The following is a 25,434-nucleotide window of genomic DNA, read 5'->3' as shown; positions in this document are numbered from 1 at the left end:
AGGGAATCTTGGAAAGTCAGCGAACCTCCTGGGTTCATACACACAGTGTGTGCATGGATGGAAGCCAAAGAGATGACCAAGGCCGCGTGGAAGCACATCAGGCTCCTGATACAGCGTAAGCCCAGAGACATACTCTCTGTCAGCCACGGTTTCATCTAGGAGGAAGGCAAGAAGGAGAAATGAATGTTTGTCAGGAGAGTGACTGACGACAAGAGGTAAAACTCAGTCATCTCCCACAGCACTACCGTCAGCTCCGAGCAACTGAGGTTCTGCAGGTGGAATCAGCAGCAGCCCCGCTTGACAGGGCTGAGCTTGGCTTCTGCCTACATTCTGAGGCTTTCTCCCACAACAGATTCTAGGAGTTCCTGGCAGAGAGGCCTCACAATAAAAGTCACCCAACGGTGCATCTTGCCTGCGTCAAATTTTATGGTCATGACGGCTCTCATAAAGTCCCTTGGCAGAGAGGGCTCTTCCCCCACAGAGCAGACTCTGATGGATGAGAAAACCACACTCAGCTCAGGACCAGAGGAGACCAGGTGAAGTTCCCCCATCCCATAACTTCTGTGAATTCAGCCGTAGCTTGTATCCTGAGAACCCAGTCAGGTGTCTCTCTGGCTCAGTGTGACCTCATCGCAGGCTTGTCCCCACCTGGTCCCCATACCTCTGTCTCTAAGCCTTTTGTTCATGATGCAGTACCCACATGGCCACCAGGATAACAGTGGGTACCAACCACTGCCCTGGCAGGTTGTGGGGCGCAGAACCCACAGCACCTCCCCCTCTATAAGCAGTGAAGTGTGAGCTGGGCGTATAGCTTAATCAGTAGGGTACCTGCTTAATGTGAAAAAAATGTGAATTTGACCCCCAATACCACATAATCCAGGTGACAGGATGATCAGAAGTTCAAGGCCACCCTTGGCTAGGTAGGAAGTTAAGGTCAGCCTGGCCTACCCGTGATCCAATCACAAAACACACACACATACACGTAATGTGAGCCCTTCCACCACCTGACTCCTGGAACAGTGCAGCTGGTGACACACACAGTCCCAGACAAGCCAATTTGCTGATCATTCACTGTGTGCCAGGAACATTTTATAGGCATTATCTGATTTCATTCCCTTGATAGTCAAATAAAGTAGATTTTATGACTGCCATTTTATATAGGAGGAAACAACAGAAGCTCAAAGACCAAGTGACGAGGCGGAGATCACAGAAGCAGCCAGTGGCCGAGAAAAAGGACCTATTTGTGTTACTCCAAAGTCCAGGCCTGCAGTCCCTGCTCTCCGGACACCTCAGCCATGTGGCTCTTCATTTCAGAGCTACAGCGCTATGCATAGAGATTATCGGGCATTCAGATCTGGTCGTTCTTCCAGAAGATGCTGGCACCTGTGTGGGCCAGACTGGGGCAGGGACTGGGACTCAAAATAGGCAGCGTGAAGGTCCTACCTTTGGCAGGAGTGTGTGTGTGTGTGTGTGTGTGTGTGTGTGTGTGTGTGCACTGTGCGTAGGTGTGCAAGTGTATCTGTGTGTGTGCATGTAGAAACCAGAGGTCAACTCCAGATGTCATTCCTCAGGTGTCATACACACGTTTTTTTAAAGATTGTTTGCTTACCTGTATGTGTATTTGTGTATATCTGTGAACACATGTATGGGATGTCCCAGGAAGCCAGAAGAGACATCACCTGGACTTACAGGTGGTAGTAAAGCACCAGGTGTGGGTACTGGGAGCAGAACTGGGGTCCTCTAGAAGAGCAGGGAAGGCTAGAAACCACTGAACCATTTCTCCGGCACCCACTCTTTTTTTGAGACACAGTCTTTCACAGGCCTGGAACTCACCAAGTAAGCTGGGCTGGCTAGCAAGCCCCTAGGTCCTGCCTGTCTCCTCCTCCCCAGCACTGGGATTACATGTGTGTGCTACCACATCTGGCCTTTTTACTCAGGTGCTGGGGATCAAACCCAGGTCCTCAGCCTTGCACAGCAGGCACTTCCCTGGCTGACCTGTCTCTTCAGCCCTAGCATGAAGATCTTAAAAGACATGCCAGGGCTTATTCTTGATGTTGCTCAGCATGTGGGCTGTGAAGGTTCACCCTAACAGAGGTCATCTTTGTGGGGATCTTTGGGTCAAACAGATTTAGCTCCAGGGACCAGAATTGTGCAAAGTCCAGAGCACAAGGTCAAGAAGTACTCCCGTGGGTCTCATGCTAGGCACTTAGCCCAGGGGAACTTCAAACAGCGGGAACAGTGCTCTGAAATCTGTCCTTTCCACCTGCCTGAACCTGCTGTGGGATATGCCTTCAAATGGCCCACCAGAAGCAATATTTCTGGATCCTTCACAATTCAAGTGAGAGTGTTTTGTTGTTGTTTTGTTTTGTTTTGTTTTAAACAAGGTGTCTCTACATAACAGCCCAGCTGGAAGGGCCCAGATGTGACTCTTAAGTGAACTAAATACCTGCGAACAATTCCCCTTTCATTCCTGGGGTTTTGTTTTTATTGTCTTGTGTTTTTGTTTCCTCCTAGGCCCCAATGGGGCTAGACATTGGGACTGTGCTGTGCTCTAGTCCCACTGTGTCCATGTCAGATGCACACTTCAGTTGTCTGCTTAGTCAGCCTGCTAGCTCCATCTCTGTGACTAGGCATCTGCCGCGTAGATATGGGTCCTTGTTCCACAGCCTCAACATGCAGAGGGCAAAGGACCAAGGCAAACTCTTGAAGTTTCCACAGAGCCACTAATCCCATTCTGAGAGCTCTGCCTCAGACATGAGCCAGCCTCGTCACACTGCATACACTTCCTGCTGCAAAGGCAGGGTGCAGCTGTCTGCCACAACTCCTCCGCACCCAGCAATTTCATTTGCTTGCTCTTTAAGAGTTCTTGTTAAGGAGAAAGAGAGCCAGCCCACCGGGACTGTCCATCCCAAGGGAAGTAACTAACTGCAGGTGCCTAGCCAAGTTCAGAGAACTCAGCCAAAAGAAGCCTCAGGCAAATGACTTACATGTTTACCCACTGAGACCAAGTCAGCCATGCCAGCTCCGGAATCCCAAACTCCTGCGACTTCCAAAACAACCCAGTGTTCATGGCAAATGAAAAATGATGCAGCTCCCCCTGAATGCTGCTAGGTGACGCTTCCTGAGAGAATAAAGGTGAATGAGGAATATTCCTAAAACTGGCTCCAGTTCATGTCCTAAAAACTCCAGCTCATTCCTTCATGAAAAGAATTTAGGGGCCTGGGGGTGCAACTCAATTGGGCAAGGGCTTGCCTAGCATGCCAGAGCCCTGGGCTCCATCCCCAGCACCACACAAACTGGGTGTGGTAGTGAACATCTGTAATCCCAGGACTCAGGAGGCAGAAGCAGACAAATCAGAAGATCAAGAACATTCTGAGTTGCTTAGTAAAGTTCACATCAACTTGGGAGACATAAGACCCTGTCTAAAACAACAAGACTCTAGGTTAACCTCGCCTAGAGAAAAATACAGCTTAATATTGATAAGATCTTGTACAAGGTAAAAAAAAAATTTAGAGTTGAGGACCAAACTCAGGGCCTTGGGCTTGCTAGGCAAGCACTCTACCACTAAGCTAAAGCTTCAACCCCTATAAGGTAAATTCTTATTGGTCAAAAAAACTGTACAAGGACTGCGGTGTGACTCTGTTGGCAAAGTAGTGGCCTAGTATACACAAAGCCCTGGGTCCGATCCCTAGCATTGCATAAACCAGGTATCATAATACACACCTGTAATCGCTGTGCGTGGAAGGTGGAAGCCGGAGGATCAAGAGTTCAAGGCCAGCCTGAGCAACATGAGTCCCTGTCTTAAAATAGCAATATGTTCATTAAGGGAAAACATAGCATTATGAATGCTACAGAATAGTAGGTTTCCACTTTGCTGCCTTTATTCCTTTTGCATTCATGTTTGTAAGACTCATTGATGTAAGGCAAAATACCCCAAATGCTGTTGCTGCTCCAAAGTACGCATAAAATGTATTCATTCCTTGTGCCTTGAGGGTGCCCAAATACAGTCCCCAGCTGTGTTAGTTATTTCTCTCGTCACTGTGACAAAATGCCTAACAAAGGAGCTGGAGAGATGACTTAGCAGTGGAGCGCTTGGTGCAGAGGATCCTAGTTCAGTTCCCAGGATCACTTACGACTACCTATAACTCCAGCTCTAGGTGCTAGTGATCACCACCCTTCTCTGTCCTTCTTGGGCATCTGCACTCACATGCACACACACTCCCACACACACACACACACACACACATACATAATTAGAAGTAGAATATGTCAGGCATGGTGATGTACACCTTTAATCCCAGCACTCGGGAGGCAAAGGCAGAGTCTCTGTGGTTTCAAGGCCAGCCTGGTTTATATAGTAAGTCTTAGGTCAGTCAGGATTAGCCAGTGAGGACCTATCTAAAACAAGAAGTGGGGGAAAGTTTGTTTGGGCTCATGGTTTGAGGTTACAATCCATCATGCCAGGAAGTCATGGTAGCAGGAACTTGAGGCAAGTCGGTCACATGACATCCTCAGTCAGGAAGCAGAGAGAGGTGAGTTCTGGTCCTCAGCTTCCTTTCTCTTTTTTATTCAGCCTGGAACCCCAGTCCATGAGATGGAGCTGCCTACATTCAAGCTGTCTTCCTCTTAGAAAATGCCTCACGGGGACGCTCAGTTACCCTCTAGGTTGTTTCAACCCCATCAGTTCTCACCCAGTCTTGCTCACCCATGACTAATGCCTGCTATGACTCTAAAACAAACCAGCAGTAGCCATCAAGGGAAGTGTCTTTCCGCCTCTTAGAGGAGAACCTCAAGTGGAAAGTCTAACTGGCCAGTGACACTCCAAGACCAGCTCAGCTGTTCTCCTGGTGACCTTTCCCAGGAAACCGCTGGGCGCTCAGTGTTCCGTTGCACAGGGACTTTTGCAACGTTAGACTTTTCTGTGAGCTCTCCACGTGCTGTTTCAGAACTTGAATGTGGTAGTCTGGCCACACGAGAGTCGGAAAGCCACTGCTGGGTGTGTGCTGAAGAACTTAACTGCAAGCCGGGCGGTGGTGGCGCACGCCTTTAATCCCAGCACTCTGGAGGCAGAGGCAGGCAGATCTCTGTGAGTTCGAGGTCAGCCTGGTCTACAAGAGCTAGAGGACAGGCTCTAAAGCTACAGAGAAACCCTGTCTCAAAAAAAAAAAAAAAAAGAACTTAACTGCAGGAGGCCATAATGCTGTTCTGCTTCACGCGACAGTCTATCCCGCAAGGCTAGAGACAGACAGGAAAGCTGCAGCGTGGCCGTTAGGAACTATCAAGTGGTCGTGTTGATAATCTCTTTTTAAAAAGTGGTAGAGAATGGGGCAACAGCTCAGCGGTTAGGAGCACTGGCTGCTCTTGCAGAGGTCTCAGCCTGGTTTTCAAAACATACATGGAGGTTCACAACTGCCTTAACTCCAGATACAGGGGATCCAACACCCGCTTCTGGCCTCCACAAGCACAAGGCATCTGGCGTAATGTGTGTGTGTGTGTGTGTGTGTGTGTGTGTGTGTGTGTGTGTGTATGCTGAACATTTGTATACATAAAATTAAAATAAATAAACCCCTAAAAATAAAAAAAATCTGTCAAAATTCACAACACCCAGCTAGATTTTTTTCAAGTTATGTAATATGGAGATTATTTTCTCAGTTTTACACATGAATGCTTGCACATAATGGTTAACCTGGAGTTTTCTCCATTCTCTAATTTTTCTGCAAGAGCATTATTTCAATATTTTTAAAGGTCACCTAAAGAGGACAAGAAAACAAAAACAGGATTTGAGTAGAGCTTTCTGGATTTGAGCAACAACATAGCTTCAAGGGTTCTGGACACTAAACCAAGACAGAAAGCCCTGGCTCACGCAGTGACTGGTAAATGCTTCTCTTGCAAAAAGCACTTCTCTCTGCCTTGCAGAAGGTTTGTGAGCTGAGCTTGTATAAAAACAAAAGCAGACCATAAACCATCCTAAGGGAGGAAGACGGCAAAGAGCCGTTTGTTCTCAGCGCTGCCTCTTCTCACCATGCCGCACGCACTGGCCTTTCTTGGCACTTCACCCCGGTTGCCCCCTCTACAACCACCTCACCTTTGTTCTTCAGAAGTCCATACGCTAAAAAAAAAAAAGTGCAGTGTCTATGTATATGGAAGTGGGATGTTATCCACCCTTTAAAAAGAAAACCCTGGGGCAAGAGAGATGCTTCAGTGATTAAGAGATCTTGCTACTCTTCCAGGGGACCGGAGTTCAGTTCCCAGCACCCACTGCACCTGGAACTGTAGCTCCAGGGGATCCGGTGTCCTTCAGAGACACCCACACGCATGTGGCACATACTCACTGACGTTCACACATACACATAAATAAAAATAAACTTTTTAAGGAAGAAAATCCTGTCATTTGTAATAATATAAATGAACCAGGAAGACATTATTAGGGGAAACAAGCCAGAGGAAGAGAGACAAACACTGTGTAATCTCACTTATATATAAAGTCAATAAAATCAAAGACTTGAGTGGTAATGACCAAGGGCCAAGACAGGAAATGCGTGTGAGGTGGTTAAAGATGCAAGGTTTCAGTTTTGCAAGACTATGGTCTAATGTACAACGGTGACTACAATTATCGTGTTGGATCTTAAGTATTGTCAACATGTGTATGTGCACGTGCCCAGAGGCACACACGAGCACACAAGGCAACTATATGAGACAATGGGTATGTTATTTGACTTGATTGTGACAATTACTTCACAACAGATGATAGATAGATGACAGGTAGATGATAGGCAGAAAGAGAGATAGATAGATAGATAGATAGATAGATAGATAGATAGATAGATAGATAGATAGATTTCAGACTAGTATAAGCCTAGCATGATGATACATGAGTGATATTTAACATTTGAGATGATCAAGAATTTTCTATTACTTGCTGCTGCCAAGGAACCCTAGATGAGATATTCTTAGGTTAAAGTACCCATTTCCAAGTCCTGTGAGGATGGCTGAGCACACCTTTTAGAAGTTATAAATGCCTTTCAGAGGCTGAAACCTTTCCCATTACAGTAAACAAGGAAAGTCATGGCATAGTCCAGAAATGTTTACTTTCCATTGTCGTCATTGGTTGATCATTATACACCTGAGTAAGAATACATCCTCCAAGGGCTATTGTGAAAAATAAATGTCTTAACAAGTTTGCTTTCTGTTGCTGTAATAAAACACCACAACCAAAACCAACGTTGAGCTGGGAAGGCTTTTTCGGCTTACACTTCCCATGGAGAAGGGAAGTCAGGGCAGAAAGCCAAGACAAGAACTGAAGCAGAGGCCATAGAGGAGTAGGCTTATTGGCTTGCTCCCCAAGCCTCGCTCAACCTGCTTTTTTGATCCAACCCAAGATCACCTGCCTAGAGGTGGCACTACCCATAGTAGGCTGGGCCCTGCACATTAATCATCAACCAAGAAATCACCTGACAGACTTCCTATAGGCAGGTCTGAGGGTGGCATTTTCCCAGCTGAGGTTCTCTCTTCTCAGATGACACTAGCTAATGTCAAATTCACGATAATAATCATGGTAATAACCAGCAAAATGAATAAGAATAAAAATAAATCAAAATGCTTGTCACAGGCCCTGCCACCTCGTGGGTTTTCAACAAATTTTGGCTTCTCCTAGAACATAATTGTGGGACAACAAAATGCACACAACTTAGCCATTACCATAGCTTCCAAGATAATGTTCTTGTTCATAGAATCACAGTCAGAACATAGGACATCTGCAAGAAAATGGCCTGCAAGCAATGTGCTGCTATACTCTAAGAAGGTTGTTCTGTTTTTTTGCTTGTTTCTCTGTTGCTGTGATAAAAATTCCCTGACAAAGGCAACTCAAGGATGGAAGGGTTTACTCTGACTCACAGTTCAAGGGCGCGAGGACAACAGGGTGGCAGAGACTTGAAGGAGCTGGCCAGCTGGAGTCAGAAAGCAGAGAGGGATGGATGCGCGTTGCTGCTCAGCTCCCTTTCTCCATTTAAACAGACCAGAATCCAGCCAGGGAGTGGTGCTGCTCACTGGGTGGTGGGGTGAGGGGGGGAGTCGTCCACCCAATTAACATAAGTAAGATTACACCACCGCCGCCATCCCCCCACCCCGCGCAGGCGCCCCAGCCAGGCATGCCCCGAGACCCATCTCCCTGGAGATTCTAGAGCCCTTCGAGTGACAGTTGACAAAATGGATTGACATGTATGTCCTGTGTGGAACTATCCCGGTGAGCCTTTGTGTGACATGACTGCACGTGAGTCCAGGTGGAGCTTGTTAGCTGGGAAGAGGAAGGCCATGAGAGTGACCTGCTGGATGGCGCTAAGAGATGAAAGGAGGAACATGAAGGCTCCTCAGGATGCAAAGGACCCAAGTCAACAGGAAGTTAGGTTAGCGGATGTGCTCCTAAGACAATGAGGTAGGAGAAACCTAAATTGGGAGCCCATCATTGTGACCTCCTGCTGAGGGAGGGACTTTGACCTGTCACTTAAGTCAACTCTGGTGTTTCTTTTTCCAACTTGCTCGCTTTGAGCACCTCAGCTGATGCCAGCTTACCGAAGGCTACTTTTGCCTAAGCTTAGAATAAAATATCCAGAAGTTAAGACTATTGGAGAATGTTAATATAGTCATAAAAGGAAATATTGAGGAAACAAAGAAGCATTTAAGTGTCCTGACATTGCTCTTATTTATTTTTGAAAAGGAAGAAAAGCAGACGTGTCTTTGCCAAGAACTCAGAAGTCCGGATGAGTCGTCTCCTCAGGTAGAAAGACCTGTCTGTGTTCCTCACATGATTAACGGCACTTACCAAAGACTGGGGAGGTGGCTCAGTGAGAAAGGCACTTTCTTGCCTTGCCAGCATAAGGGCCTGAATTCAAATCCTCAGCCCCACAAGTGCCAGGTGAGTGTGGCAGCCCACCTATAACCAGCACTCAGGAGGGGAAGGGTGCCTGCCTAGGGTTAATTAGCTAGCTAAACTACCTGACTCAGCAAGCTCTAGGCTCAAGTGAGAGACCAGGGTCTCAATATGTAAGGTGTCGGACCGATTAGAAAGGTGTCTGACATCAGCCCTGGGCCACCACATGCGCATACGCCCAACACACACACACATATGTGCACGTGCACCACATAGTGAGAAAAAAACAAAAACACGTTCCAGCCCATAAGAACTAGAATATTACATGTACTGTGAATTTGCTCATTTGGACAGAAAAACCTAAAACAACAAAAAAATAAAACTCAGAACTCTTTTATTACATTTATTCATTTATTCGTGTGTTATGTGGCAGTGGGGCAGGCCACAGAAAGCTGGTAGAGGTCGGAACTTGTAGGACTCAGTTCTCTCCCTCCACCATGTGGATGGTGGGGCTCGAACCCAGAGCATCACCTTTACTGGCTGAGCCCTCTGGCTGGCCCCAGACAAGAGGGATTCACAAGAGGAAAGAAGGAGAGGGTTGAGATCAGAAGAGAAATAGAATCCATACTAAGGTTAAACTTCTAAGCATAAGAATCTCTAGTGACAATGTAAGAAAAATAAATGTGTCAATTATCACAGAAACCAAATAAACTTTTAAAAAATGTTGAGCTCTGACAAATTAATTTTAAAAGTATTTTGATCTCTCCAGAGTGAAAGGTAGTAATCAATATTTCATCAAAGAATTATAGCTAGCTCAAAAAACAAGCCCAGAAACATCGTTCATGCTCCTTCTTTGTAAACAAATGTATGTAAATTCAGACAAAAAGATGAGAATTCCACCTACCTGATTGGCAGAGGTGTTGTTTATGATATTGCTGTTTTATTGAGAGCAGAGGAACTCTAGTAAAATAGATGATAACATACTGCTAGGGAATCAAACAATTTCTTTAAGCTTTCTGAAAAACATAGGCTGTAAAAAAAAAAATAGCTTCAAGAAAGCCATTCCACAGCTGACGATCTACCCAAGGGAAATTTAAAATTACAAAGAAACATGATAGATGGAATACTTGTCACGGGATCATTTATAATATCAAAAAATTAAGACAAATTTCTAAAAGTGAAAAAGTGGGGCCAGAGAGGTGGGTGGCTCAGTGGTTAAGAGCGCTGACTGGGGTTTCATTCCCAGCGCCTACACTGGGCTCACAATTGCCTGTGACTCCAGCTCCAGAGGATCCAACCCCCTCTTCTGGCCTCTGTAACTCTGCACACAGGCGCACATACCCACCCAGAGACACATACCAATGCACACAATTAAAAATAAAAAATTTTAAGAAGCGGCTGAGCTAAAATATAGTATAGCCACTTGCTAGAATATTATATAATCAATAAATTAGCAGATTATGTATAATATGGGAAATCAACCAGCGTATACAATATTCAGTAAAACTCCAGGATCTCAATTGTTATATGTAAAAAGTTGGGGTTTTTTAGATAGAGCCCCACAATGTAGCCAGGTCTGGAATGTGCTCCATAGACCAGGCTGATCTTGAACTCACAGAGACCCTGCTGCCTCTGGCTCCTGAGTGCTGGGATTAAAGGCATGTGCTACAATACACAGTTTGTATCTTTTTAAATCTAGAAGCAAATGTTTGCTATGTTTCTCCTTCAGTAATAAAACCACAGATATATTTTTCTGAATTCTATTTTATTAATATTTTGTAGATTAGTATTAGGACAGGCCAAGTAGCATAAAAAGCCTTATAGTAAGCCACACCAAAGATACTCACACCCTAATCGCAGAGCCTGGAATGTGTTACCCCATAAAAGAGTCTCATAAAGACAAGCCTGGATGAACTGAATGGCCTGACAGAGTACCAAGCGTGTTAGCAGAGAAAGGCAGGTTCAAAAACCCGGGTGGGGCAAGACAGTGTAATGGTCTGTCTTGTCCCTTTAAGAGACAAGTCCTGCCTACTCCCCACACCTTCCTCAGCTTCCTTTGGCTTGCAGCCTGCATTCTCTCTGCCCTGTCTCTCTTAGGAAAAGGTGGCTGAGGTCTCTTCTCCTCTCTGCCCCCTCCTCTCTCTCTTTCTCTTTCTTCCCCCTCGCCCTACCCTTTCCTTCCATAACCCACTGAATAAAGTAAACTATACCCAACCCCTCCCTCTGCACGGCTTGCCTATCCATCTCCCACCCGCCCTGGCTCTTTGTGGGACAGCTTGCCCTGCTGATCTGCCGAGTTCTCTCATCCGCTGCCTCCCACCTGCCTGGGACTCACAGAGGCCGCAGGTGGTGGGACCTTGTGGCCCCCTGCCGCTCCTCGGGGAACCGCCACCCCTCGGGGAACCGCAGCGTTTTATCAAAACCATTACAGACAGTGCTACAGTTCAGGTGCAGTTCGTCCCTCAAAGGTTACGTCCTGGAGCTCCAGTCCCAGTGAGGGCAGTGAGGTGGTGGGACCTTTAAGGCATGGGGTCTGATGGAAAGTCTAACACACAGGAGGCAGTGTCCTCAGAGGAGATTAGGGTAGTTCTCTTGGAACCCCGGTTCATTCCAGTAAGAATGGGTTGCTGTGGAAAAGTGAGCCCCCCACCCCCAACCTTCAGACTTCCTATCCCATCACACTCTGCTCACCCCCCTCCTCTGGCATGATGTCATCTGCTACAGGCTCATCTCAGGAACTGCACAGCACCGATGTCATTCCCTTTACCCTCCAGAGCTGTGAACTAGTGATCCTTTTTTCTTTACAAAGCACTCAGCCATGGATTCTGCTATAGAAAGTGAAGTCAAGTAGAGGTTGGAAGATGTTACCCAACTTTGAAGAAGTCAGCGTTGAGGCAGGAAAAGACAAGGAAACAGATTCTCCCCAAGAGCCTATCAAGAGCCTCCCCAAACACAGCCCTTATCAAGGACTTCATCTAAAACATTTTTGATCTCCAGAGCTATGAAATGATAACTTTTTGTTAAGTCATTAAATGGTTAAAAAAAAAAGAAAAGAAAAATATGCTAGAGCAGCAACTGAAAACAAATAAACAAATACAGTACTATTTTATGGTAGAAAAAAACACTTTATTTGATTAAAACATGATTTCTTTGGGGGCTGGAGAGGTGGCTCAGAGGGTAAGAGCATTGCCTGCTCTTCCAAAGGTCCTGAGTTCAATTCCCAGCAACCACATGGTGGCTCACAACCATCTAGAATGGGGTCTGGTGCCCTCTTCTGGTCTGCAGGCATACACACAGACAGAATATTGTATACATAATAAATAAATAAATATTTAAAAAAAAAAAAACATGATTTCTTTGGTTAAAAGAAGCCTTGAGATCTAGGTATGGAGATCAGTTTAAACTGGGTGCTGCCTAGCATGCGTGTGCTCTGAGTTCCATGCCCACCCCCGCATTAATGGGTACGGGATTATAAGTATGGCACACACCTGTAATCCCAGCACTGGGAAGGCAGAGGCAGGCTGATCTCTTTAAGTTTTAGGTCAACCTGGTCTACAGAGTGAGTTCCAGGACAGCCAGTAGTACACAGAGAATCCTGCTTTGAAAAAAAAAAAGTAATGTTTGGGCACAGGTACAAATACAACACACACACACAATGAATCGGTTAATATTCACAGTCTGATGTTTTTATTATTTAGATATCACAGAACATAAAGAGCAATGACAGTCTGCTTCAGAGGACTGTGTCCTTTTTAAACTTATTTTCTTTTTAATTATTCTTACTATCAACACAAAAGTGCCTTATATAGTCATAAATATTGGATTTGGGACAATTTGCTTAATAATGATATTTAGTACACAAAGCTCTGGGAAGAAGGCAACAAGCAGCAAGAATGAAGCTGAAAAAAAAGAAAGAATGAGAGAGGAAATTTGGTGACTCATAAACAAAACATACCCCCGAGTTGTGCAACTCGACGTACACAGACTCGATTCTGCAGATTTCTTACCAAAAGACACATACCACAATTTCGGAGAAGTGGAAAATCATAGCACAGCTAATGAGCAATAGATATACAAAACAACTGCCATCATTGATTCCAGAATGTTCTCCCTTCATGCCAGCATTTTGTCCTATCTGGTACCGTTTGCCTTCCAGTTGGGAAACTTGTTCTGTCACTTTAGTCTTTATTTGGGGTGTCTGCCCTCCATACCCTAACCTCCAACCTTCCCACTCCACCTCCCAACAGTCCCTGCTCTTGCCAAGAATCCTGGTTCAGTTCCCAGTACCCACATCAGGAGGCTCACAACTGTCTGTAACTCCTGTCCTGGGCAATCCAACGCCCTCTTCTGGCCTCTTCAGGCACTACATGCACATGGTTTGTATAAAGACACATGCACACATAAAAATAAAACACATTTTCCTTAAATTTTTGAAGATATACAGCAGGCAAGAGGATGATGGTGGAAAGGAGGGTAGCCTTGGATAAAGAACAACAATCCTGAGTCAAGCGGTGGTGGCTCACGCCTTTAATCCCAGCACTCTGGAGGCAGAGGCAGGTGGATGGATCTCTGTGAGTTCAAGACCAGCCTGATCTACAAGAGCTAGTTCCAGGACAAGCCCCAAAGCTACAGAGAAATCCTGTCTCGAAAAACAAAAAACCACAAAACAATAAAACAAACCAAGGGCAGAAGAGAAAGCAGGAAGGTGGGGGTGGGGAGGAAGGGGAGGAAAAACTAGAAGACTGAGAGAGAAGTCACCAGTCACCTTAGAGGGAAAGTGCTCAGGGAGTCGTGGAAGCCACCCCATCACACACGAGATGTTTCCACAAACACTAACTTTAGGCGGCTGGGTCATTAGCTGACTTGGCTTGTGGGTGAGCCGGCTTTTACAGGCTGGCCTGTTTTGCACGGGTGAGCTCGCACAAGCACGTGTGCACACCATTGGCAGGTTTGGTGCACTCTGGAGTGGGAGAATGCCTCAAGTCATCCGCAGTAGGAGACAACCTGCTCAGATCCCTATCTGCTCTGCCTGCCCTCCTCAAGCAGTCTTGTCATTATCACTCGGCTTCCCATGCAGAGCTCCCTCCTGGGAGAGGACAGGCTGGCCGAGGGTAGGAGTATTCCGGTCCCACTGGCAGTCACTCAGTGTGGAAATCAATAAATTGGCGTTCTCTTGAGAATTCCATTTACATGTGTGTTCTCCAGTAGCTTTTTAAAAACATCTTTAGTGAAGTCGTTTTAGGTTGAAGTACATAACACAGGAATTTATTATAGAAGAGGGTAGCTTATGCCACAACCCTCAGGGGAACAGGTTGTTAATGCTGAAACATCAAACTGGAAAGTGTCTCCCGGCTCACACTCTGACACCAAGGGTCGGGTTTCCACTCCAGACAACTCTCCCCTTCTCTGAAGATGCCAGGAGGATGTCCTGTCATTTAACTTGGACACTCGCTAACCATAGTTACTGCAGACTCCACAGATCACCGACTCAGTCTCCCAAGGCTGGTTATTCACCTTAAACATCCATTGCAAGAAACCATCCCTAAACAACCCACACCTTGGCCAGGAGCTGAATGCAGTGGGTACCCAGATAATCTATACATTCGGTCTGACTTGACTAAGCAGCTCTCTTCCTAAGTCCAGTAGTTTACAGTAACAGTTCACAGAAGGCAGGAATGCTGTCTTTACTTAGCGTAGCTTCATCTACAGGATAGCATGAAAGACACAAAGCCTTTATCAGATGAAGAGACACATACAGTGAGTTCTGTTAGTGTCTGGAACACAAGATCCTCTGTTCCCATAGAACTGAGAGGCCACCTCGTGTTCACCAACCTGGAAACTCTCCAATCCTACTATTTACAGTGTTTACAGAAGCTGTAGTCTGGGATCAGGAACATCATCTGAAGGCTCGTATGTTAAAAGCTTGCTGCCCAACCAGGGCCACCATCCAGAGGCACTATAACCCTTGGGAGATGGAGCCCAGTTGGAGGAAGTAGGTCACTGAGAGTGTGCCTTTGAAAGAGACATTGAAGCCCTGGCCCTTCTCTTCTCTCCCCCTCTCCCTCTACCCTCCCCCCCCCAGCCCTCATGTATATCAGCCTCTCTGGTTCTCAGGCATCAGCTAATGTAAGCTCCTCACCCTCCTCTGTCCTCGAGGCTACAGGACAGCACCTGTGAATCCAGACTACAGATTCCCCCAAGATAAAGTGAGGGCCGATTGGGGTGTTCTACCCTCTCAATTTCTCCACGTGTTCACCTTGACTGTGTCTACCCAGAGGAGGGCAGGGTAGCCCTTCTTCATGAAGTTAAGAACAATCCCTAGAAAAAGGTTTCGAATGGGACAAATATCCATGAATTATCACAGACACACAACTGCGTGTATACAATTCCTGAGGAGACATTATCACAGAAGAATACCTGTGTATACACAATTCCTGGGGAAACATGAGTCTACTCACCTCAGACAGGAAACAAACAAAAGTAAAGATAACACCAAAGTCCAACTGGGTGAACTGATGAGTTTACTGGGGTTACTTGGCAAGAATATAGGTGAGGGGTTATTTAGACCAGCTGAAATGACTCAAAGCCGCATGACCAAAAGTCCACACTAACATGGGCAACGGCTCACAAAAGCTGAGACCTGGAGCATACTGCACAGTCTGCCAGCAACTCAACTTGGAGAGTGTCCTTTCCAGGAAGTTTGATTGGTCTGAGCCTCCTGTGGGCAGCTTGCTTGACTGAGGCATACGCTCTCAGCCCATTTAGGCTTGCATCTTCTAGACAGCTCAGTTTATTTAATAGCATCTCTCAACAGTCCTGAAGCTTTACATGTGCTTATATATGTTTGGGGGAAGGGAAGACCTCTAGTGAATCTGGTCAGTTTCAGGGACTTCCTGAAGCCTTGAGTTATTTCCTGAGCTTGAGGAGTTGCCTACAGATCGGACTGCCCCATCTCATTTTAGAACGTCCCTCCTTGCCCCACTCTCTTACCTACCTCAGTGCAAGCGCAAGGGCTGTACGGGCCTGCACCAGGGCTTCTGCACAGATGTTACGGTGGATAGCTTGGTGTTTTTGTAGGATGCCTCACTGTAGGTGCAGGTGTATCTCTACCTCTTTTGCCTGCTCTTGGAACTATTTTTCTCCTATTGGAATGACTTGCTCAGTCTCCATATAAGGGCATATGTCTTGTCTTGTATATTGTTTTGCCCTGTTAGGCTGTTGTCTCTAGAATGCACATAAAGCTGGACTTATTAGCTCATTCATCTGTAATCCCAGTGATCCTACAGGGAGCTAGGAGACAGCTTCCAGGACAACTCAGCCTATTACACAGAGAAACCCTGTCTCAAAAAAACAAAAAAAGAAAAGAAGAAGAAGAAGAAGAAGAAGAAGAGGAGGAGGAGGAGGAGGAGGAGGAGGAGGAGGAGAAGGAGAAGAAGAAGAAGAAGAAGAAGAAGAAGAAGAAGAAGAAGAAGAAGAAGAAGAAGAAGAAGAAGAAGAAGAAGAAGAAGAATCATGAACAAAAGTCAAATGCAAAGTAGTGGCCAGAATATCAGTCTGCTTTGTTGCTCACAGGGAATAGAATTTTCTAGAAGTCTAATACAGTGCTCATACGCAGAATAGTTTTGCCTGATGTGCTGTGGTAACAGTCTTTTGACTTGATTTTCTACCTTGGACCCTGATGCTTTGATAGTCACAAGGACAATAAAAAGAAAGTAAGCAGAGGAGGTTTTCTCAAACAATATCAATAAGTATATTCATTAAATTTAATTTCAGCTCTTTGGGAATGAAAGAGACCTTCCAGACCCCAGTGAAATAAAGGTGTGCAAAGCCAATTTTGTTTACAGAGTGAGTTCCAGGACAGCCAAAGCTACTCAGAGAAACTCTGTGTCAAAAAAAAAAAAAGAGAGAGAGTATGAGAGAGAGAAAGGGAGAAAGACCATTAGCACAGAGGTGCCTCTTGGATTGTAGCTGCTTTCCACATGCCAGAAGGAACAAAAATAAAATAAGAAGAACATGGTAACATTGACGGCATTTAGGAAACCCCAACCATGGGGTAGGAAGGAGCTTGTCAGCAAACTGTCACCAACAAGCAGTGAGTGTGCAGACAACAGCAACAAGAGGAACAAGGTGGTCTTCTACCCAAAGTCCCTTGTGTTGTGTGTTTTTGCCAAGCTTCAAGACCAAGGTCATCCTGGCTGCCATCAAACTAGAACTTCATTTGGTTCCTCACACCTCACATTTCCACCTTTTCTCTCAGAGAGTCGATTAGCAATCCTCCTCCTCTGACAGAACCCACAACCACTCTCTGTCATTTCATTCTGGCATGTTGGAGAATGTGCCAGGAGAGTCTCCACTCAGCCTGTTTCCTCCGTGAGCTAAAAACCCTTCACTGTTTGGGTGTAGAGTTTGTCCCCTGGATGGTCTGTGAGCATTCTCATTCCCACCATCTCAAAATACAGTCTTATTCAGAAGTGAGTTCATGCAAGTGCAATCTGCTAAGATGAGGTTCTCCTGGAACTCATGCAACATGACTGGTGTCCCTATTAGAAGGTGACATTTGAGCTGAGCATAGGGGTACATATGTGTAATCTCAGCCCTTGTAAGTCTGAGGCAAGAGGATCTTCGTGTGTTTGAGGCCAGTTTGGGCTACATAGTGAGAGGCTGTCTTTGAAATTAAAATTTTTTTGAGGTTCAGAAATCTTTTCTTAATGACTCTGTGAAGACAGGGACACAGAGGAAAACTCCACGTAATAGCAAAGGCAGAGTAGTTAGCCATGAAGCACGGACTAGCCGAGCATCTTAATTGGTTTTCTTAGTTACTATGATACACCACTCTGACTGAAACCAACCAAGGAAGAAAGGGTTTATTTCATTTACATTACAGTTTGTCATCAGGGGAAGCCAAGGCAGGAGCTTGAAGCTGCCGCCACAGAGGAAGACTGCTCACTGACTTGTTTCCAGATGCTCAGTCAGCTTGCTTTCTTTTTTTTTTCCTAAGATCCATTTTTATTAATTTTAATAATTTGTGGTTTTGTGTGTGGCCACAGAGCCCTCTGGAATCTAATAAGTTCTAATAATCTAATAAGGCATGAGGAACCTGGAGCTGAAGTTAGAGACAGTTGTGAACCCTGGCCCCGGGGAAGAGCAGCAAATACTTTTACCACTGAGCTATCTCTCTAGACCCTCAGCTACCTTTCCTATACAATCCAAGACACCCGCACTATGGATTAAGCCCTCCTTCCTGAATCAGCAATCAAGAAAATGCCTCCATAGACATGTGACAGCCCAATCTGATGGAGGCAATCCCTCAACCAAGGCGCCCTCTTACCAGGCGACTCTTCCCAGTGTGTCACATTGACAACTGAAGCCAACTATGACATCAAGGAACACCAAAAATCACTTACAAACTACCAGAGGCTTGGAGACTGTGGGAGGATTCACCGTAACTCTCTGACGAAGCACTTATACAGCACATACCTTGACTTCTGATCTTAAGTCTCCAAAACTGTGAGACAATAAATCCTTGTTTTTCTGAGTCACCCAAATCCTGGGAGTTTGTGTCTAGGAGGAGGCCCTAGACACTGCCTCCACCTGGCATCCTCTGTCAGATTGGAAGTGGCATCAGCCATCCTTATCGCCCGATCAGACCTCTATAATATATGAGTCCACCAACCTTCCCATAATCCTTACTCCTTCAAGGCTTACAGCGTCTCTATATTATTCCTCCACTCCACTCTTAATCACCATCACCACTTCACGTGACCTTGACATGGTAAACCCTGATCTCCTCACTTCTCCACCCCAGACTCTCCACCACTCCATTCCTAAGCCAAAATGTTGCCTGCACTCCTGCCTCACTTACTACAATGTCGTCTATGCTGTCAGCCAAGATGCAAAACCAATCTTAACCCTTTTTATTTCTCACTCTTAAAGCAAACCGTACGCCACTTGCCGGTGTTAGCTCTTAGAGCATTCTTCTCCCTTCTGGGGTTTTTAACCTTTGATCAGGGTAAACTGTGTGTTGCAATATTATTCTAGCATCCTGCTAGGTGAATTACCTGCTTCCAGAACATTCTTTACAAGGCATCTAAAGTAATAGTACCATGCTATTATTTAGCCTAATGATCAGAGTTTGATCACTCGGGCCTACACAGTGGAAAAGACAAAACCAACTCCTTCCTGCAAGTTGTCCTCTGACCTCCACACACATAGTACACACAATAAATACTTAAGGAAATAAATAAAAGCTAAGGTTTTTAGAATGAAAGAAGTTTAAAATGTTTTTTATACTGCGAGGCCCCCACTTCCCTAGAACAGATATTCATAATGTGTATGGGATCCGGGAATAGCTACAGTTTCTAAAATCATCTGCTGCGCTTTGAGCGTGTTTACTTTTTTAGGAAGAGGGCCTATGGCTTGCACTAGTTTTTCAAAAGAGTCTGTTATTCAAATGTTAATTGTATGATGAGTCTGAACTATTCTGTTTCCTATGTTTTGTTGCTCATAACATTTCCTCTATTTCAAATTCTCCTAGAAATTCACTGTATTGGATGTCTTTTATGAGCTACATGCTTAGGCATTCCACTGTGCCCACCTCTCCCCATTCTCACTGTGCCCACCTCTCCCCATTCCTCAGAAACAAGCTCAGACCTCACCTTCTCATCTTCTCCAGAAGCAAGGGCTGACTTTTTGCCCTTCAGTTTTGATACCCACTCTTCCTACTATTTACAGTAAAAAAAAAAAAAATCAATTTCTACACCATCTTTCTCACTAGAAGCAACATGTGGGTTCTTGGTACCTAACACTGCTTCTAATAAACAACAAAGACAAATAAACACATGTAAAACTGAAGTAGACTGATTTCCCCACATAACAGGAAACTCAGTCCATACCCTTCTGCATTCATAAGTCGATTAAGAAAGACACAACAGCCAGGTTTGGAGGCACATACCTTCAATCCCAGCACCTAGGAAGGAGAGACAGGTGGAGCTTTATGAGTGTGAGGCCAGCCTGGTCTACATAGCCAGTCCCAGACCAACAAGGGCTACACAGAAAGTCCCTGTCTCACAAACAATTTTAGATCCTATCAAGAGTCAAGGGGAATTCCACCCTAGATAAGTTATCCCACAACTCTCTGAGATCTGAGAGAAGAGCAAAACACGTGAAGGCTGATGGCATTGCTGACCAGGAGAACCGCTGCAAAAATGAGCTGCATCCCTGGGAGGTGGTGCTGGCAAAGGGGCAAAGGCCCAGGATTTCTTGTGATGCATCCCAGGAATATGAGCTAGGATTCTCTAGAGTGTTCTCTAGCTCTGCAGCAAGTCATATACTTGCTCTGACTTTGTACCTGCTTCAGAAGCTTCATCCTCACAGCAGGGGACAGTGTTCTTGGGGTTGTGCAGCCCTGATGCCTACAGGATGCCTGAGATGTTTTTTTTTTTTTTTTTTTTTTTTTTTGGTTTTTCGAGTCAGGGTTTCTCTGTGGTTTTGGAGCCTGTCCTGGAACTAGCTCTTGTAGACCAGGCTGGTCTCGAACTCACAGAGATCCACCTGCCTCTGCCTCCCGAGTGCTGGGATTAAAGGCGTGCGCCACCACCGCCCGGCCTGAGATGTTTCTTAGGTCCATTTCACTGTTGCATTCAGTCCCTTACACTCCTGTCTATTCCTAGGAGAGCTGTGCATCACCCGAGCGAATGCAAAGAAAGGGACAGGAACTCAAACTGGGCAGGAACCTGGGGACGGGAGCTGATGCACAGGCCATGGGAGGGCGCTGCTTAGGCTCGCTCAGCCTGCTTTCTTACAGAGCCCAAGACCATCAGCTCGGGAATGGCACCACCCACAAAGGGCTGGGCTCCCCTTCATCAATCACTAAAAAAATACCCTATAGTTGGATCTTATGAAGGCATTCTCTCAATTGAGGCCCCCTCCTTTCAAATAATCCTAGGCTGTGTCAGATTGACATAAAACTAGCAGGAACAGCATCTCAACAACATCGGCCTCCATGTTCCCATCCTTGGACCAACAGGGTCAATGCTCACCTGCAGTTTAAGATTGTCCTACCCTAGAGACAGACCTATATGGAAGACACAATTTTCAATGGCTCAGAACATTCATTAGCCCCATCAAGAGAAGGATGGGGCCATGACTATAACCGGCCTCCTCCTTGGCTTGGTCTGGGAAAGGACGTGGTGGAACTGTTTTGAGTTTCTTCTGGAGACAGAGTCATTAAAAGTCATCCACTTGATAAACTTTCATTGCTGGCCTTCCCTCTTTTTTTCTGTGCTGATATCGCACCCGCCAACATTCTGCAAGAAATGTGGCAAGCACCAACCCCACAAAGTGACCCAGTACAAAAAGGGCAAAGATTCTTTGTATGCCCAGGGAAAGTGGCGTTATGACTGGAAACAGAGTGGCTATGGTGGGCAGACTAAGCCTATTTTCCGCAAAAAGGCGAAAACTACAAAGAAGATTGTGCTGGGACTGGAATGTGTGGAGCCCAACTGCAGATCTAAGAGGATGCTGGCTATTAAGAGATGCAAGCATTTTGAACTGGGTGGTGATAAGAAGAGAAAGGGCCAAGTGATCCAGTTCTAAGCTGATCTTGTTATGAAGACAATAAAATCATGAACTTTCACTCAAAAAAAAAAAAAAAGTCATCCACTTGACATCCTCCAAGCAGCTTCCCCTAGGGACTTCCAGCAGAAAGGAGACAAACGTGGGAACTCCTCTGATTTTCCCAACAATAATCCAGGACGGGCCCCTCAGCCAACAGAATGGGGTCCCCATGAGGGTGCATCTTCCCTCCTGAGCTGATCCTCTCTGGAAACACCCTCGCAGACATGCCCAAAGGTGTGTCTCCTACATAATTATAAATCCAGCCAAACTGGCCATAAAGAGCGACTGTCCCAATGCCTGAGCCCTGTGCGTGGGCATGGCTCAAGCATTCTTCCTCAGGAGCTCGTTGGTCCCCCAGGAAAATAATCAGAGACAAGTAAGCATTTGGGAAGAAAGCTGTAATCCCACGCCACACTCCATACCTTGGTGTTGCTCTCACCAGCCTGTCCAGCTGAGGTCTAGAAGTGCAGGGGCACGGTGTGTTTTTTTTTTGTTTTTTTTTTTTTCCACTCAGACTGCGCTCCCTCCCTCTCACCCTCCCAGAAGGGAGAGAAGAACGATCATCAATGGCAGGAGGCAGCTGCAGAAAAGCAGCACCTAAAGCCGGCTTCACGCTCAGGAGGGAACACTACGTCTCGTCCTCGTGGTTTCGGGTGCTCTACACAGTCAGAGAAACCTCTCTAGTAACGAACTATAGAAATGATCCCTGAAAGTATAGTCTTGCATGGTGTGTTTTAAATCTCTTTTAAGAAAGTAACTTTGTGGTCCCAAAACTTTGTTGCCACTTTATGACAACACTTTCGGCCAAGTCTGACCACCTGATCTGACCATCAGAGTTTGCTCCCCAGGCTTTGTGTGGTGGAAGAAAAGAACCGGCTCCTGCAGTTGTCCTCTGACCTTACGTGTGTGTGTGTGTGTGTGTGTGTGTGTGTGTGTGTGTGTGTGTGTGTGTGTGTGTGTTTTAAAAAAAGTCTACAGCTACAAATAGCTCCCCCCACCCCCAAAAAAAGCAGTATTGAGTTAGAGTCCATCCAGCCTTTCCTTCCCAGTGATTTCTGGGAGAAAATGCTGTCTTTTCTATCTAGTTCATAAAAGTTCTGAGAGTTCTCTCAGTTCCCCACGAAACAATCTGGATTATCCTTGAAGACCTGGTGCTAAATGAAAGAAGCCAGTCACAAAATGGCAAGCTTTCTCTCTTAGCTGAGAGCAGTCGGACTCACAAGATGGTGGGGGAGGGACAAATGGTATGAAGTTAGATGGTTGGATGTGGCTTTGGCTTAACAAAATAAAAAAGCTCTAGAGAGAGCAGAGACGGTGATTTCACAGCACTGTGAGGCCGTTGAGCTGGATACCTACCTGTGACTGAACCAGGAAATGTGCGTATTTCACCACATGACAATCAAACACTTTAGGGATTTATGAGCCACCTCTGGTTGGGGAGAAGCAGCAGCAGCTGCTGCAAAGACGCGGAGTGGAGATCAGGTGTCAGTGTGCCCTGAATACCAGAGAGAGAGACCCCTCCTAATCCCAAAGTACACTTTATTCAAAGGCAAGACAGAATGACTGTGAAGACTGGAGAATTTGAAAACAGATGGGGTGGAGGTGGGGAAGATAAACCAGAGATAACTACCCCTCACAGGAATGTAGCAGTCTTCAAAACAATGCCACAACTGACCTAACCCACTGTCATGACAAGCCTGGGGGTGAAAATCAAGGATCAGAGTCCAGCCCTACCAAGAGGGCCTTGCCCAAGGGAAGCCTAGAGCTGAGAAAGAAGCTTCCAGAGGTGAACCGCCTTGCCCCAGGGTGGGGACTTGATCTCACTCTCTCAACTCCCAGTGCTCACTCCCTCCCTCGCCAAGGATGACTTAAAACCGAATGAACCTGAAAATGTCAAAAATAATTCTTCATTGCATTAAAGAAAGAAGAGATCCCTGTTGTATATGAACATACAAACGTGTCTAATTTGAGGGTATATTTTAAACCTGACAGCATCCTCCACTCTCACCCCTGAAGAGAAAAGTGGGTAAGAACAAAATGCGGGGTGAGAAGTCATCTGACTCACCCATGAGGTGGTGGAGAAGAATCTGTAAGCAAACACCCTGCGTTTATTTCCAGCACACTTCTCACTCTGCCAGCCTTGGCAGCCAGCCCACCCCTGTGTTGCAGGGGCCTCCTTTGGAGACATAGCCAGAGTCCTATTTTAGGGGGACAGGAGTAGCCTAAAGCGTGTGGTTGTTAAGATGGAATTTAAAAGAACACATACACACACACAATGAGTTGGGGGGGGGGGGCAGAGATAGACAGAGAAACAAAAAGACAGAGAGAGAGGGGAGGGGAGAGGGAGGAAGGGGAGATTTGTGATACTGGGCACCACAGTGTGTGAGCAGTTGACCATCTGACTATGCGTTCTAGGCTTGTCGAACCAAGGGAAGCCTTAATATAGTCCCTTTGTCCTGTCCAGTCCTGGAACAGCCAGCAGAATTGCCTGCAAGAAAAAGCACGTGGTCTCAGAGGTGAGTCAGGGACAGCCTCTGAGGTGCCAAGAATGTTTCTGAGCAGACACTGGTGGACAGGTCTGTGTGTGCTGGAGAAACCCGTTCCCCGGGCTTCTTGCAGAATTCAGCCCTGGGGGAAGTGAGCTAATGACTGGGGTGGTTCACCTTCAGCCCAGACGCAACAGAAAATCAACGCGTTAGGGGCCTCGCTCTGCGAGTACTTTTGCTCACCCAGACGTAGCTCTGTGGGGCTCTGTCGACTTCCATATTGGGGATGGGGATGAGTTCTTACTTTCTCTGGCTTGGGACCAGGGCCAGTGTCCTGAGTCTGACAGCTGATCCAGGCTGTGGTCAAATGTGCTGACGGCAGCCACAGTCTGCCTGCGGTGTGTGCCCCACATCTGGGCTTGTGATTCAGCACCCAATCTCTCCCTCAAACCTGTTTTTTCATGCATGCCTGAGCATGCAGGACCCAAGCAACCCGGGCTCCAGCGCCTAGACTTGTCTCTCTATCCCAGCACCCATGAGGGTTTCTCCTTATCTCTGAACAGCCTTCCCCTCCCCTTTGGCTCAGCCGGATTCATTCACCAACTCCAGGTCCAGGGGAATCCCTGTCTGGACCTTCTTGTTCCAAGTCTGAGCTCTGGCGAGAGAGTCCTAAATGGGTTCTGTCTCTCCTGGATGCGGCTGGTGTCTGTCGTGGTCCTTAAATTCAGAGGCCCCGCTCACTCCGCACACCCTCATCCCCGCTCCCCCCTCCTCTCTCACACAGCTTGTCCCACAGAACCACACACTGAAACACAAGTAGCACCCATCCTAGCCAATTCTGTTTCCCTGGACTTCCTGTTTCTGCCCTCACCTCCCTGGCTCTTAACCCCAGCTGTCAAAGCTACTTCTGGCCTTTTGGTGACTCTCAGACTTCCCTGTTTAAACCACAGTCTTCTCACGGGTTTCTGACTCTGTTTCTACAAAAACATTTCCCTGCTGGTCACAGGAAAGGACTCCATAAATCAGCCAGACCTTGGGTGTCCCTTGTAGACAGCTTCCAGTGTCTGTGTCTGACTTCTGACTGTCTCTCTGGCCTTTTGGTTCCCTACCGATGCTTTCCCTAGTGCTGTCCCTGGTTGCTGGCTCCCCCTTAGCCTTGACCTCTAGGACCCCTCCCTCACCTGAGGCAGCTGTGAGACTCAACTCTTGAGTTCCTCCTTACTTAGTTCTTCCAATTTCCTTTCTTCCTTCTATACCTTTCCTTGGAGAGTCAAGAGTGAGCCCCCTACACCTCCCCCCCCAGGGGGGGGGGGATTGCAGCTCTGCTTGCTGGTTATCACAGGCCCTGGACAGGTCATTTCACCTTTTGTGCTTGTTTCCTCGTCTTTAAGTAGAGGTGCTAATAGCCCCCACTTGTTTTGTTTGTTTACTCTTTGGGGGACCACATCCAGCTCCCAAACAAATACA

At 46.3% G+C, this 25,434-nt stretch overlaps 1 non-coding gene across 1 annotated transcript; it reads right to left on the bottom strand.

The window, feature by feature from the left end:
- Positions 1–21,986: 21,986 nt before the first annotated feature.
- On the bottom strand, positions 21,987–22,203 carry LOC142851492 (small nucleolar RNA U3). The gene has a single exon (XR_012910807.1). It is a non-coding gene; the product is annotated as a small nucleolar RNA U3 (small nucleolar RNA).
- Between the last annotated feature and the right edge of the window lie 3,231 nt (positions 22,204–25,434).

Source organism: Microtus pennsylvanicus, chromosome 5 (genome assembly GCF_037038515.1).
Source record: "Microtus pennsylvanicus isolate mMicPen1 chromosome 5, mMicPen1.hap1, whole genome shotgun sequence".
In the NCBI taxonomy this organism is placed as follows: domain Eukaryota; kingdom Metazoa; phylum Chordata; class Mammalia; order Rodentia; family Cricetidae; genus Microtus; species Microtus pennsylvanicus.
Note: the sequence above shows the minus strand (reverse complement) of the source record. Positions and strands in the feature narration are given on the sequence as shown.